The sequence below is a fragment of the Equus asinus genome, chromosome 12 (genome assembly GCF_041296235.1).
Source record: "Equus asinus isolate D_3611 breed Donkey chromosome 12, EquAss-T2T_v2, whole genome shotgun sequence".
In the NCBI taxonomy this organism is placed as follows: domain Eukaryota; kingdom Metazoa; phylum Chordata; class Mammalia; order Perissodactyla; family Equidae; genus Equus; species Equus asinus.
The window spans coordinates 65,499,984-65,516,572 of record NC_091801.1 but is presented as its reverse complement, the minus strand read 5'-3'; the positions used below and the strand labels follow the sequence as shown (position 1 = coordinate 65,516,572).

Here is a 16,589-nt window from a genome sequence, read left to right as displayed (position 1 = left end):
TATCTTTTAACCATTTTATCATTGATTTACAAGAACTCTTTACATATTATTCATTTTAACACATATATTGCAATATTTTTCCAGGTTGTTTTTGTCTTTCAATTTTGTTTAGTGGGCAAAGAATTTTCTTTTCAAGTTAAGGCATCCGACTTGATATTTTTCTTTATAGTTTCTGATGCAGCGTCACGGGTAAAATGGTTTTTCCCATCTCAAAGTATATTTCAGTTATTCTAACTTTTTAGTTCCAATTATGAATGGGATCTTGGATTATGTTTTAATACAGAGAAGATACTGATTTTATGTATTTATTTTATAATAGACCAACATTCTGAACTCTTTCTAGTTCTCTATTTTTTTCAATTTAATCTTTTGGATTTTCCAGGTTGATAATCACATCATTTGCAATCAATGTATTTTTTCTTATTGTATAGGCTAGTAGTTTTACAACAATTATTTTACTAGGTATGCCTCGAATACTTCATCGTTAAGTTTACTGCTAGCAGTTGAGCTTAGATATATTTTACTTTTCTGTTAAGAAAACGCTTCTTGATTTTTTACTAAGAGTATTTTTTTCAATCAGGAATGGATGGTGAATCTTGCCTTTATGACTTTTCGATTATTGAGATATTCATATTTTGATCTTTACTTCTTAGTGTAATTATTTTCATAATGTCTAACAATAACCTATCCTTGCAATACAGAGAGAAACCCTACCTATTCATGGCAATTATTACGTTTTTTTCTAAGTTTAATGTAATTATAACGGTTTTGGCTTTCAGCTAAGCCATTTTCAAATAGATGACAAAGTCATATTACTTCCTTACAAAATATTCCAGTAACTTAAATGCAATAATGACACTACATTCGAGCTATTGGTTTTTTATGTTCTTGAACAACAACAGAGAGACCAAAATATTCCTTCTCTCCATCTCTTAAGAAACTAATCAAATACAAGCACTCCTTGTTACGTGCTAATGAGTTTTCAAAGTGTTTTAAACTTTAAAATGCCTATAATTTTTTCTATATAGATATACTTCTGTGGTGGCAAGAATAAAAACAAATCAATTCAAGTTACCTATTTGCAAATGAAAAATGAATATGATCAACTGCAGGACTCATAAAAATTGCATATTAATTCTTCTTGAGGCCCAGGAGTGAGGGCACCATTCTAGGAATGATTTATCTCCAAGTGAAAGAGTGTGGGGTTTAAAAAATTATTATTACAATGATATTTTAAGCCACATTAGATTTATCTAGTGTTTTCATACTATTGCCTCTTCAAGAACTTTGATAGATCCAGATAAAATCCTCACAGTAGTTTTGGATTTTACCCAGTAGAGTGTGAGCTCTCTCTTTGCTTACATAGCTTGGGAAGAGACTCTAACCCTTGTATGTTTTTTAAAAAATCCACATTGCTTATTTAATCCCAAATATTTTTTAATCGCTATTGTGCTACTTCTCCAAGTCCAGGTTGCTGCTCTTTTGAGGGAATCTACACTAATCCATTCTTTGAAACAATATATATAATCTAGAGAGGCACATGTCAGCCAGGCTTTGGGTTGGAGCCAGCCCTGGAAAACATTTTTCAAACAATCCTGTTTCCATCTTTTCAGTCTGAAGATATAACGGGGAAATTGGCATCAGGTGGGTGTTGGGTCCTGTGAGAGTCTTGCTACTCTCAGATTCTGTGAACACAATGGGTGGGAGGATTAGTGCAGGCTTCAGGTCGTAGCTATAGGTGCCAAAGCTTCTGATGACCCCTTTCAAGGAAGTTCTTAATGGCCTCTGCCATCCTTCGTGGCATCTGGGATCTGGCCTTGCTACAGATAGCCACACAGAGTCGTGCGGCTCAGCAGATCATCACTGGGCGAGGAAGTGTCAAGCCCACTGTGGACCTAAGTCAAGGCTAAGCTCCAAATTTCTTTATTTTCTATGTAACAGTATGGTTATCCTGCTTTCCTGGCTTGCTCTAACTCTCTCAAGACCACTCATTGCTCTTCAGAGAGCATTCCTGGTAACTCTTACTCCTTTATGATCCAGTCCAGGGCCACACAGCTGCTCATCTTTTCATCTAGGGAATACTGGAAATAGTGGGAGAAGATTTTCTGTTGGGAACACTTTGTTTCACGAAGGGCTTTTAAGGCTTCCCTTCCAGTGCGATAGTTGGAAAATGGTCATTGGCTCCTGGAATTCCAAATATGGTCTTCCCTATATTTGACTCTAACATGATGGGCTCTGATGCTGATGCTGGGGTCATAAGCAAGTCTAGAGTGTCGCTGGCATAGGCAATTGCTTCCTGAACACTTCCTTTGATGAATTCCTTGGTGATCCTTGGAGAGGGCAGCTTATTGAAAAAGGAGTTGACCCAGACCACTTTAGCTGTATCCTGTCATGCCTCGGCTCTAGTGAAGCAGCACTGAAAGTTGCCAAAATACTGTCCCCCCTGGAAGGTCACATCACTCACAGAGGGAGGCCCAAGAGATGGCGTGGACTTGTAGACCACCATGGCTCCACTTGGGAAAGCAGCCCTTTGCTGCTGCTTGCCTTCCCAAAGTTCCTGTTAACACTGACACACCATTCAAGTCTTTGGAACTGAGCCCCAGGTCTCTCTGCGAGGCAAGACTTGGGCATTGCTGTATCTCAGGGATTCCAAGGTTCTGTCTATCTTGGGTCTGCCAGGGCAAGCCTTCTGTACAGACCGTTTTCATATCTGAATTCTTGCAGTCCTGGACTGAATCTGTGCAGCTTATCGATGCATTGGATAAGCAAAGAATCCCTGCCAATCAGACAATTTCCCAGAGCCCAAAGACCCCTTAGGGGACCCGCCTCCCAGGCTAACTTATCTTTGTTGTATCCGCATATTATTGTTTTCATATAATGTCAACTTTGTATAGCTAATTTTTTGGATCTATGTTAATAACCGAAGTTGACCAATAATTTTCTTTTCTTTAAGGGTTTTGGTGTCGAGATTATTCTAGCTTCATAAAGTAAGGTAGAAAGCTCCATATCTTCATTTTGTAACAGTTTTGTAACAGTTTAAGTAGCATGAGAATGACCTAATCAATGAAGACCTATGAATAATTTGAGTGAAAAAATCACATGGGCATAATTCCCTTCTTGACGCTAATTCCTGCACAACTTTTTAAATCTTTTTTCCTTGTTTATACATCTACTTAAGTTTATTACTTCTTGGTTCTAGCCTCAATATTTTCCCATAAAGTTATTCATTTTATTTTGATTTTGAAATTTATCAGCACAGAGTTGTGTGATCGCTCAACTTAAAACATATCTTTTTTGGTTACCGTTCCATTATCGGTATTAAGGTAGTGTGTTTCTGACTTCTCTCTCCAGAATAGATAAGCTACACATTTATCCAGTTTCCAATTTTTTTGAAGATGAGTTTTTTTTCTTGTCAATATTATTTTTTGTTTTCTGATTTATTTATTTCTTCACTTATCATTAGGAATTGCCTCCTTTTGCTTTTCTGCTTTTATTTTTTTAACTTCTGTTGTTCTTTGTGAATTTTTGTTGAATCCTCAATTAATCTACTACTATTCTTTTTTTGAGCCCATTAATTTTCCTCTGAATATGCTCTGGCGTCATCATATAAGCTTTCATTTCCTTTTTACCTAAGAGTTATTTCAGTGAATGCAGCAAAGCATAATTCTATAAGCCTTCAAAGCAATGTGACTCATGCACTTAAACCTGTGATATTCTGGGTTTATTCCACAGCAATACAGTATATCCAGAAGAATAAATAAATAATAATAAATAATTGTATTTCCCTCAAGCAATCATTCAAAAAACTTTTTCTTGGGAAATATGTTTTTTTATAATATCCAATGACAGTCTAATATGCCACTCTGTTGTGTTGCCAATTAAAGAGAGATCTGTATGCTTTGATAATCAAATAAACAATCAAGTTAAGACCCTATAATAAAAACTGAAGAATGTATTGAATTGTGCTTAGGGGTCCAAAAAAAATATCTTCCTCTACCAGCTTACTCTAGTTCCAAAATGCTAATTACTAAGGAATATTTTTTTGGATTAAGACATTCACATACTAGAATCTCCTTAAAATTCCTAATGGAATAGGCAACACATTAGGTGACTAATAAAGGTATATATAATATATGGCATTGTAGCCTGGATTAATTGACTACACATTAGTAAACCAACCATTTGTCAGGGCACAGAGGAAGTGGGACAAACGTTGAGTAAATTTTGCTAAAATACAGGAGGAAAAGCCCTGGGGCATCTATAGAACTCTAACCCTTCAGAGGTAAATAGAACAACATTAGGTGGGTTATCCAAATGGATGTGAGTAGCTCTTATGTAGACAGAAGGCATGAATACAGGGGATTTGAAAAGATATGGGAGCAGGCTCCAGTCCTATCACAACCAAGACGTCAATAAACCTGCCAATCACCCAGACAGCTGTCCACCACACCCCAAGAAAACTGCAGCAGCAGAATCACTCTCTCAACTCAAACAAAATACTCTAAAATTTTGTTCCTCAGATATTATAACCATAGGTTTCAACCAGAATAAGGCAAGGAGAGGGAGAGGTAAGGAAAAGGCCACATTTGTCTTTTGGGCATGCTCTTTGAGATCAGGGGACTTTCATCAGCTCTCACATGGTAGTGTGTTAACATAGGAGAAAAGGGTCCTTTGACAATCCACCAGCCAATAGCCTTTCTCTGGTCTCCTCCAAGCTCTGCAGTTCCCATGTTGAGGTGTTTTGAAGCAATACTTAATCTGCCACGTTGGAACTTAATCTGCATTTCACAAAATTTAATTTAAGTAAATAAATAAACAATGGCTACCTTAGTCTTGGCACCTGTTTTTGAAAACTGAGTATTATTTATACGGAAAAAAAAAAATAATAGCCAAAGCTTATCTTTAAATTCTTCCCCTTTTCTGTTTATTTTAAATTAGGATGAGTAATAACATATTGGGATCAGTGGAATTTTAGTTTTCCCAAGGTTTTCTGCCAACTCTCCAAATTTTTGGACAGTAAAATAGGGGCAAGAAAAATCTCAATTCTTACTAAAGTGCCACAAGATGTTTTAACATTTACCAAAATGTCAAGGCCTAATTTGTTGAGACTTTGCCCAAAAGCCTGCATGAAACAAGTAACTCTGCCTTAATTTTTTTGTTTTGTCTTTTGGTTTAAAAAACATCATGTTAGAAATGGCTACTTAGCTCTAAGTTCAGAAAGTATAAACCCAATTTGGGGAAAGTTGCTAATGCTTAGTACAAGTTTTCTCAAAACGCTGTCACAATTTTGTAATCAGTACTTAAAACTCTCCCCATTAGGGCTAATTAGCCCTCTTTCTACTTCATATGTTTGTTTTAGTTAATCTCATTTGTACAGTTAAGTCTAACAAGGAGCAAAGGCTCTGATTAAGCCAGTTTTATCAAACTTCCTTAAAATATTTATTCTAAAGCTTTTGTAAACCACTCATCCACATCTACACACAGAATTGCATAGACTTACACACACATATATATATGCTCAAACCTTGATTCAATTCAATTGAATCTATTCTATTTGTGCTGACTTACAAAAATACCATAAACTTAAAAAAAAATGTTGCTGGCCATCTGGTATACCAGTTCTGAGAGAGTTTGCTATTCACCGTATTGGAATTTTCATTCCAACAATCTCTTATTGAGAGTCCTACTATATCCCAAAGCTCTCTACTTGGTACTTAGGAAGATACAAAACTTTATGCTCTTTAATCCCTGCCCGCAGTGATCTCACTTACAATTTTATTGAAAAGGAAGATCACAAGCAAACATATTGCAAAGTAAGTATGAAATAGAACAAAGAATTAGCACAAAGTGATGGTATGAATAGAAAACTGGGAGTTAGGAAGACAGTTCTGTCAATAATTTGCCAGGGTCCTTGACTAACCAGCTTAACCACTCTGTGACTTGACTTCTTTATCAATAAAATGTGCAGGATAACATCTGCCTCACAGGATGATTGTGATAATGTACTAGAATACAGGTAGCTCTCAAAAAGTTCTAACTATAGCGTATTTTAGCAACAGGTTGAAAGAACACGAAGGAAAAGGGTGTGACTATAGCCAATGAATTTGCCACTTGGGTAGATGCTAAATGAGGAAGGAGATTTGAGAAGTCTTTATCTCCCCCATCACATTAAGACTGGAGGATTAACTTCACAAAATGGTTCAGACAAAAACTGAGGATCCAGATAATGACAAGGGCAACAATTATCTGCATGGGTGAACTGCTCTAAACTTTTCAAAATACATTCCTATCCATTTCTATCATTTTCCAGATGACAGCTCTACGCGGGTTCAAAATAAACCATATGAAGATGTGGAAGACTTGGCTTAAGAGCAATTCAGACTTAGAGAAAGACTTAGCAGTTCTAGTTGACAAGTTCACGGAAAGAAGGTTTGAAAGAAATGGGGATGTTTAAGCATGTTTGAAGCCTAGGAAAGTAAGAATCGAAGGCATGTAATGGGCATCTACTAATATTTGAAGAGCTTTCATGTGGAAAATAAAACAAGAATATTTTGTGCAGCTTTTGCAAATAGATTTTGAACCAATGGGCTGAAACACAGAGATAGGAATTTGGGAATAAAAATTTTCTAACAGTTAGAACAGGTTCTTTTCTTTTACTACAAGTTCTGCGGCAGAAGCTGGCCAAGCTTTACCCATAGGGGATGTTATTGAAGAGATTCCTGAATTTATAGCTAGGGGAACTGAACAAAATGACCTCTAAGATGCCTTCTCCAACTCTACATTGTTAAGATTTTAATATCAAAACTTTATAGAAAGAGAATTGTACAGTCAATTGATGATCTAGGTCATACAGGTATGTAGATAAAAAAAACAAGGACTAAAAACAGGCCTAATGTATCAGCCCAGTGTGTTGACATTGTTTGGCATTCCTTATTTCTTCCCTCTAATGAAAATACCACCCTCCTCACATCCAGAATCATCATAAGGGTTTTCAGGATTAGCTTATGATGCCCCGAGGAAGTTAGTGATTATTACTCTTATCTGTTAGCATGATGACACAGTAGAAAACAACCCTAAGTTAGGAATAAAGAAGACCTCGTTTTGTTAGTATTAGCTTGGTGATTCGCCTTTTCCCCCCGAGTGACCTCTCCATAATTCATGGCGTGGTGACTAGAAATCAAGTGGAAACCCATGGTCTTATTAGCACAAAGTATTAAAGGGCAGAAAAGTTCAGGAAGGCCAAAGAGACTGGAAACTGAAAAGGAACATGTCAAAAAAAAAAAATGTGAGCCACGGAGCCAGCCGGTGGCGCAGCAGTTAAGCGCGCACGTTCTGCTTTGGCGGCCTGGGGGTTTGCGGGTTTGGATCCTGGGTGCGGACACGGCACCACTTGGCAAAAGCCATGCTGTGGTAGGCATCTCACATATAACTCAGAGGAAAATGCGCACGGATCTTAGCTCAGGGCCAGTCTTCCTCAGCAAAAGGAGGAGGATTGGCAGCAGTTAGCCCAGGGCTATTCGTCCTCAAAAAAAAAAAAAAAGTGAACCAAAATGAGGGGGCATGAAATCGGCATAAAAACTCACCTCAAATCCTGGACATAGCAGAATGATAAAGGGTCAACTAATCAAGAAAATTTAATCATAAACGTGGATGCAGTTAGTAATAGAGCTTCAAAAATACATGAAGCAAAAACTGAGAGAACTAAAGAAAGAATAAGCAAAATTAGAGATGCTAATGCTCCTCTCAGGAACTTGTTGAATAGCTAGACAAAATATCAGTAAAGACATAGAAAACGGGAACAACTCTATCAACTAATTGATATTTATTGAACACTACATCCAACAACTGCAGAATGTACTGTTTTTTGAGTCTACATGGAAAGTTTTCCAAACTAGGCCTTATTCTGGGCCATAAAATGAAACTCAACAAATTTCAAAAAATGGAAAGCTTACAGGGTATGTTTTCTGACAACAACAGAATTAAATTAGAAATCAATAATAATAAAATATCTCTACCAATTCAAAATATTTGGAAATTAAACATACTTCTAATTAATCCATGGGTCAAAAGAGAAATCATAAGGGAAATTTTTTAAATATTTGAAATTTAACAAATGTTTGGGGGGCTGGCCCCATGGCTGAGTGGTTAAGTTCGCACACTCCACTTCAGTGGCCTAGGGTTTTGCCATTTCAAATCCTGGGCACAGACTTGGCACTGCTCATCAAGCCATGCTGAGGTGGCATTCCACACGCCACAACTAGAAGGACCCACAACTAAAAATACACAACTATGTACGAGGGGGCTTGGGGAGAAAAAGGAAAAATAAAATGTTTTAAAAAAATTTGGAATGTTTTAAAAATTTGGAAATAAAAACACAACACATGAAAATTTGTGAGATGCAGCTAAAGGATTAGAGAGAAATTTATAGGTTAAAATATTTGCATAAAAAAGAAGCATGATTTAAAATTAATGGTCTAATTTTCACTTAAAGAAGCCAGAAAAAGAAAAGCAAATTAAATCCAAATTAAGTTGAAGAAAGGATTTAGCAAAGATAAGAGTAAAAACCAACGACATATAAAACTAACATTAGTGAAAATTAACAAAGCCAAATTTGCTCCTTTGAAATATTAATTGAAAATCTTTAGAAAGAATGATCAAGGAACAAAGATAGAAAACACAATTAACAATACCAGGAATAAAAGGAAGAACATCACTATATATTTCACACATCAAAAAATGATAAGGAAAAATATTAATCACTTTATGCCAATAAATCTAACAATTCAGTTTAATGGGAAAAAAATCCTTGAAACACTCAACTTGGTAAAACAGACATATGAAGAAACAAAAAGTCCCAATAGCCTATATCTATTAAAGAGATTGAATTTGTTATTAAAAATATTCCCAGAAAGAAAATTGCAGCCCTAAGTGATTTCACTACTAAATTCTATCAACCATTTAAGGAAGACATAACATTGATCCCACAGAAATCATTTCAGAAAACAAAGGTGAGCTAGCATAATCTTTTTATCAAAACCAAACATTGTTACAAAAACTAAAAATTACAGAACACCCGTTTTGAACATAGATACAAAAATCCTTCACAAAATATTATCAAATAACATTCAGTAATACATAAAAATAATAATAATTGTTACCAAGTAGGGTTTACTCTAGGAATGTAAGATTCATTTAATATTTTAAAATCAATATCATTCAGTATGTTAACAGACTGAAATCATATATATAAATGATATATATATATATCTCATTTCAATAGAAGCAGAGAAAGCATTTGAGAAAATCACTACCCATTCATGACTAAAGAGACACTCAGGAGGGGCTGACCCAGTGGCTGAGTGATTAAAGGTCCATGTGCTTCACTTTGGCAGCCTGGCTTTGTGGCTTCAGATCCCCTAGGCAGACCTACTCCACTCTCACCAGCCATGCTGTGGAGGCATCCCAAGTACAAAAAATAGAGGAAGACTGGCACCACTGTTAGCTCAGGGCTAATCTTCCTCAAGTGAAAAAAGAGGAGGATTGGCAACGGATGTTAGCTCAGGGTGAGTCTTTCTCACAAAAAAGAAGAAGAAACTCAGGAAACTAAGAATAGAAAGGAACTTCATCAATCTGATAAAGAGCATCTATGAAAAACCCACAGCTAATCTCACATTTAATAGTGAAATATTGAATGTTTCTCTCCTAAGATCAAAAATGAGATAAGATGTCAACACTGTAACATTTTACCATTTCATTCAACATTGTACTAGAGGTCCTAGCAAGTGCAATAAGGCAAGAAAAAGAAATAAAAGGAAGAAAGAATGGGAAGGAAGAAGTAAAACTGTATTTATTTATAATCAAAATGATTGTTTACATAGAAAATCATGAAAAACCTACTAAGGAAATTAAAATGTACTTGAACTAATTTAGGAAGGCTACAGGACACAGATCAACAGGCAAAAATCAATCATATGCTTATAGCAGCAAACAAGTGGAAAAGAAAATATTTTTTTTAATTCCATGTACAATAACATGAAAAAACACAAAATACTTAGAAATTAGTAAGTCATGCAAGACTTCCATACTCTTTGGTGTAAAAACTACAAAAAGACAAAACTGCATTCCGGAGAGAAATTAAAGAAGACCTTAATAAATAGAGCAGTGTTCCATGTTCATGGATTGAAAACTTCAATATCATTAGGATGTCCTCAAATTAATGTATAGATTCAAAGCAATCTTAATCAAAATCTCGACAAGTCATTTTTTGTAGAAATTAACAAATTGATTCTAAACACTGCATGGAAAATGCAAAGGACTTAGAACAGCTAAAAATAACCTTTAAAAAGAAGAATGAAGTCAGATGACTCACAATTCTAATAGCAAGCCTTACTATACAGTAACTGTAATGAAAGTAGAGAGGCATGTCATTCTTTTGATGCGTTACTGGGTTCTATTTGCTAATATGCTATCTATATTAATAAGTATACTATATTAATAAGTGATATTAGTCTGTAGCTTTCTTATTTTATGCTGTGTCAAATTTTTATGTCAGTATTTTTTTTTTATAAAAAGAACTTTGAAGTTTCCCTTCTTTCTGTATATGGTACTATGGAACAGTTATAATAGCATTAGTATTATCAATATTTTAATATTTTTGTTAGTGTTCAATTGCAAAACCATGGAGGTTTGGCATTTGGGGGAGGCTACTTTTTATAAACTATTTCAAAATTGTTATGCCTATTGTTTTATTCATAATTTCTGTATAATCTAAGGTCAGTTTCAGTAGTTTGTATTTTATTTAAAAATAAATCCATTTCATCCAAGTTTTCTAATTTATTGGTGTAAAATTATTTTAATTTCTATTCAATTCTTTTAATTTCCTCTAATTTTGTGATTGTTTTCCATTCTCATTTCTTATCTTTTGTATTTGGGCTCCTCTCATTTTGTTTTTTGTTTTGTTTTGTTTTATTCCTTTTGGCTAACAACCAATTAGCTTGCTTACCATTTTTTTTAATGCTTTTTTTTGGTGAGGAAGATTGGCCCTGAGCTAACATCTGTTGCCAGTATTCCTCTTTTCTTTTTTTCTCCCCAAAGCCCAGGTACTTAGGTGTATATCCTAGTTGTAATTCCTTCTAATTCTTCTATGTGGGATGCTGCCACAGCATGGCTTGACAAGTGGTGCTAGGTCTGGGCCCAGGATCCAAACTGAGGAACCCCAGGCTGTCAAAGCAGAGTGCATGAGCTTAACCACTACATCATCAGGCCAGCCCCCTCATTTTGTTTTTTAAAATATAAACAACTGAATCAAATTCACAGCATCAAAAAAGTAGAGAAAGAAATAGTAAGAGAGAGAAACATCGAAAGGAGGGGAAGGATTAGTAAAACAGTCATAAAGGAAAGGGGAGGAGAGGGGAAATTATAAAGATGAGGATGAGGAGGCAGAAGAAACAAAGAAAAGAAGAAGAGAAAGAGAAAGAGAGAAAAGAAAATAGTATAAAGACAGAAAGGAGCCAAAATCTCCTTCCTGGCCGGATATGGGCCAATGTTGCCTAGATTGTGTCATTCAACATAGCTCTTCCGTGAACTGTTTGTTATTGGTCCACAATGGGATAAGGAGCTTACACCAAAATGTACATCTATGCATTGTCTTGCTTCTTTTACCAAGAAAGTTTTGCTATGAGAAAATATCTCAGCTGAACTAACAGTGTTGTTAGTGACATATTTCATTTACATCCTGGTGCAATGTTATCTTATCAGGGGAGAAGTAACAGTTTGTGGATGGGCACCAACCAGCAGACCACAGTTTGTGTAGCACTGGCCTAGATCTGTCACCAACCAGACATCCAATGAGGTACATTTGCTCCTTATCCCATTGCAACTCTCCAGCTAAATTCATGGCCTCAGTAACTGTTTTTACCTTCTGGGTCTTAGGTACTATAAGACATCTAGATGGGGAGTTTAACTATAATGAAAAAGGTTCAAAGAGCATAAAAGGCAATGAATAAATATTGATTGATTGAATGATCAATGATTGAATGATCAGGGTTGATGTGTACAGGTCACAGCCGAACGCACTGCACAATTTGCACTTGGCCTAGAGTGAGGGATGCTTGAAATTAGCAGACACTCTGCTCTTCAAGTTGTATGCAAAGCTGTGTTACCCAGAGGAAAGGACGCTGCTTTCTTCTCCCAATGGCACGGGCCTGCCCAGACAGAGCACATATTTCTAATTCATAGAAAGACCCTATGTAGGCTAACAGCAGTCCTGTGAATGACTCCAACACAAGGGACTTGACTGACAATCAGCCCCAGAAACGCAGCTGCTCAAACAGTCTTAAACTACTGCTGTAAACTCTATGCGATAGAAGGCAGAGCCATCCCAAAAGTATGGCAAATTGGAGTGACGGTTCCTTGACTCAGGAATCCATCACCTGGCTTTTTTTTCCCTCCTTCTTTTGTTAAGGACTGACAAAGCTTCTTGGTCAAAGAAGTGGAGGAGTGTTGTTACCTAAACTCTATACTACATATGGACAGTATACAAGATAACTGCACATCTCAACACAGACATCCTTCAAGAAGGCTTCCTTGATCTTCCAAGTCTGGGCCAGATGCGCCTCCATGGTTCCTACAGTAGCAATTTTTATTTTCCATTCTGCAGCACTTAACGCTGTACTGTAATTGGCTATTTGCATTCCTACGCACCAAAGTGTGTTATTCACCACTGCATTGTGAATGCTTAGCACAGTTTCAGTACATGGCAGGAGGCAGGGCTAGAAAGTACAGGAAGAATGGAAGCAAAAATCCTGTAGTAGAATATCATTTTTAGATATCAATTCAGTGTGCTCCTTTCTACAAAACCAGGCAGAAAGCCATTCAGGAAGAAATCTTTATCCAGTAAAGGGTTCCCTGAGTGGCCCTAGTTACAGACACCTTCTAAGACACTCAGATGGACTCGGCAAAGGCTGGCCTCTCTCTAGATCAATTTTCATAAACAATCCAGGTAATTTCTGGGGAGAAAGACCGTGAGCACTGCTGCATAAAATTCAAAGTTAGAGACGCCTGCCAGGCTAGCTCCAACAAAGGCCAGTTGACAGAAAAGCTTGTCGAGAGCACTGATGTGCCCATGGACAGGGCACAGAAGGAGCAAGTTTTGATTTCACCGACATCTGTCTGCCTTCCATCCCATTTCAGTTACTAGATTGTATGGCCTCAGTTGATATAATCCATTGCTAGTCGCACGCCCCTCCCCCACCCCCATCAAAGAAGCTGAGGGAGAATGTGTCCAACGGGATCTGGGTTCAAATTTCATATAGACTTTTCTTAACCATGTGTCCATCACTTGCTGGTTTTGTGACCCCAGGCAAGGTAGTTTATGCCCCCGAGGCTCAGTGAGCTTATCTCTACAGGAAGAATAATATTTACTTCTGCAAGGAACTGGAAGATTTAAATGTGTTTCTAAAGGAGAAAAGGACAGGTACTCAAAAAAAAACAAAATGCCAGCACTTCCACCACACACACACACACACACACACACCAGTCACCCCTCACCAGAACAGGATGAGGTTTGGTCTTCACTCAAGGCAGATTGTAGACAGAAGAGTAGCTGGATCCTTGCCACTTTTTATTTAGTTACAGAAGCAGCAAGCGGAGATTGCTTTCCTGACCTCCAGCACCATGGGGGCAAATCCGCCAAGCGGGAAGTTTGTTTTTGTCATTTTCTTTTAAACTTACCTCTTCCTCCCTTCCCCCACCTCCAGTGGCCCCCCTGTTGCCCCGGGGACCACCTAGTGCCTCATTTACCAATGATCTTGTTCTACACAAACTGTAGTAATCTCAGATAATTTGTTAGCTCAGTGCTCAAACACCGCCACCTCAGCCTGCGGCAAGCAATTCGGGAAGGCTCCTGTCCTTCAAAGGAATCGGGTTACGCTTCACAGGCCCTGAAAACAGCGGTCCTTTGGCTGCCTTAGGAGCCAAATGACAGCAAATGTGGTTCTCCAGTCACACAACTGCAGAGACTGTCAGCTGAAAACAGGCAAATGGTCTTTGTGTTTTATTAGGTGACACTAGGAAGAATTTAAAAGCCGAAGGGAGCACACCCCAAAGGGTCTTCTTGGGGTGCTGGGGCTTGCCCCAGTGCCCCCCAAATCATACCAGTTTGCTCAGCCCATTCTGAAGGCTAGCCCTGACTGATTCTGAAAAACAAAACATTCATGGAAGGCCCCGAGAGTTCTCTGAAATCCTCAGCTGGAATGTTAGCAGCAGAATAAGGGCCAAAGGGCTCCTCCCATCAATCCTGAAGCCTGGGACCTACCCAAAACTGCTCCAGGAATTCTGATGGGTTCCAAGAAATCCTACCCAGGGAATTACTGAGAGGCCTCACCAGTGTGGCTCCTGTCTTTTCAAAGGGACCCCCAGGAGGTCAGGGCTGCACTGGAGGTTCAGGTCTCTCCCAGCTAAGGGCTCCCCAGGCAGAAAAGGAGAAGATGCTCAGTGTTTAGTTAGAGAGTATCCTGTACATCATGGATAAACCTTGAAAACATTTTGCTGGGTGAAAGAAGCCAGTCACAAAGGACCACACACATATTGTATGCTTTCATTTATATGAAATGTCAACAGAAAGCAGATTAATGATTACCAGGGGCTGGGTGGAGGGAGTAGGGGGAGGTTGGGATGAAATGGGGAGTTACTGCTAATAGGTGTGGGTTTTCTTTTCAGAGTGATAAAAATGTTCTAAAATTGATCGTGGTGATGGTTACGTAGTTAGGAACCTCATTCACAGTGGTTCTGTGAAAATACTAAAAACCGCTGAATTGGACACTTGTATGGTATGTGAATCATATCTCAATAAAGCTGTTTTTAAAAAATACTATCCTGGGGCTGGCCCGTGGCACAGCGATTAAGTGCACACCTTCCGCTTCAGCAGCCCCGGGGTTCGTCAGTTCGCATCCCAGGTGTGGACATGGCACCACTTGGCAAGCCATGCTGTGGTAGGCGTCTCACTTAGAAAGTAGAGGAAGATGGGCACGGCTGTTAGCTCAGGGCCAGTCTTCCTCAGCAAAAAGAGGAGGATTGGCAGCAGTTAGCTCAGAGCTAATCTTCCTCAAAAAAAAAAAAAAAATTACTATCCTGAAGTCTGTCTTCCAGTAACCATGCCATTGAGGCCAGGTTCAGAGGAAATCCAACCAAGTTGCTCTTTCCGAACAACCAAATAGCCAAATGCTATCCATTCATTCATTCATTTAATCATTCACGCATTCTAAAGTTACCAGTGATTCTCTGTGTGCAGAACTGGACCATCTTGTCAGAAACGCAACACCAACTCTCATCAGTGCACCCAGCTTAAGCTCATTTGCTGGATTCGAATAGGGCCTCTTTATCTCACGGGGCAGCTAGGAAGTGACCCCCTTGGCCCTCTAAAGGTGAACCGCCCCAGAGCCTGTAACAGGGGAGTTTCGGAAAAGCGCTTTTATCTCTGCACCCCACAGAGCCACCGAAGTCTTAGCCCCATATTTCTTTCTTCCTGCCGGCTTCACCCCCCTTCCACTGCTGCCAGCAGAGGACTCTCCGAAACTTCCAGGGGAAGTGGGGCTCTCAGTAGCAGCTCCAGAAGCGATTTGGGAGGGCAGGGGAGAGGAATCCAGGCTCCTGTGAGAGCTGCACACGAGCCCCATTTGGGCACTTTCCCTAAGGACAAGTCCAAAGCCCGCACCTAGGCAGAAGGGGCGACCCCGTGTCAGCCCGGAGCTCGACCGCCACAGGGCACGCTGCCCGCAGAGGACCTAAGAACCCAGCTCCAAATCAGAGGGCCTGTGTTTCTGGACTTGCAGGCGGCGTCCAGACGCTCACCTAGGACTGAGGCCACTCCAGGGACCCCACGCTGGATCCTCTCGGCCCGCCTCTAACTCTGTCTTGCTTGTGCGCACCATATGCCAAAGCCCAGCTCCGCCGGAGGCATCTCTGCCCAGGCGCTGCGTATGAGGAGGCTCGAAGGAGGGGTACAGAGGAATAAAATGGGGGGGGGGAGTTAGGAGTGGAAAAGCCAGGGCAGAGAGAACCCTCCAACACCACAGCCTGGTGATGCATCTCAAAGCCGGAGCCCCCTGAGTCCAGACACCAAAGCAAAATGCGCGAAGCATCCGGGTTTCCTGACTCAGAGACGTGGAGGAGCGGCTACCGCCAACATCCTCCATCAGCGCTCCCTGCCTGGGTGCTCCTCTTTGCGTCTAGAGTCTGGTCCCCAGCGCTAATCACCAGCCAAGGGGTGTCTGGGTGAGTTTTGTCCCCTATGATCTCATTTGACTGCTCTCCCAAGCGACCCCACACACAATCTAAATAAAGACAGCGTGCTTTCTATTTATATACAGCCCTCCAAGACATATCCCTAAGCCACTTTCTCACCAGATTGTTGCCTTTACTAAACCCTTTCTACTTGGAAATGTTCAAGTCGCCACTGTCTTGCAGCCAAAGCTGCTTCTTCCCGCCGTGCGCTCACAACACCCAAGTACAGGGAAAAGATCCCAGGAGCAACACATCTTCACAGTCTCTGCATTCGCTCCGCGCAGCACCTCCAATCTCCCTGCCCAGTG

At 39.4% G+C, this 16,589-nt stretch overlaps 1 protein-coding gene and 1 pseudogene across 2 annotated transcripts in view; both read right to left on the bottom strand.

Annotated features, from left to right (window-relative positions):
- The window catches only part of COL14A1 (collagen type XIV alpha 1 chain), a 218,905-nt gene that overhangs the window by 201,523 nt on the left and 793 nt on the right, over positions 1 to 16,589 (bottom strand). The window lies entirely within an intron of this gene.
- LOC106840124 (protein limb expression 1 homolog pseudogene) lies at positions 1,821 to 16,193 on the bottom strand (annotated as a pseudogene).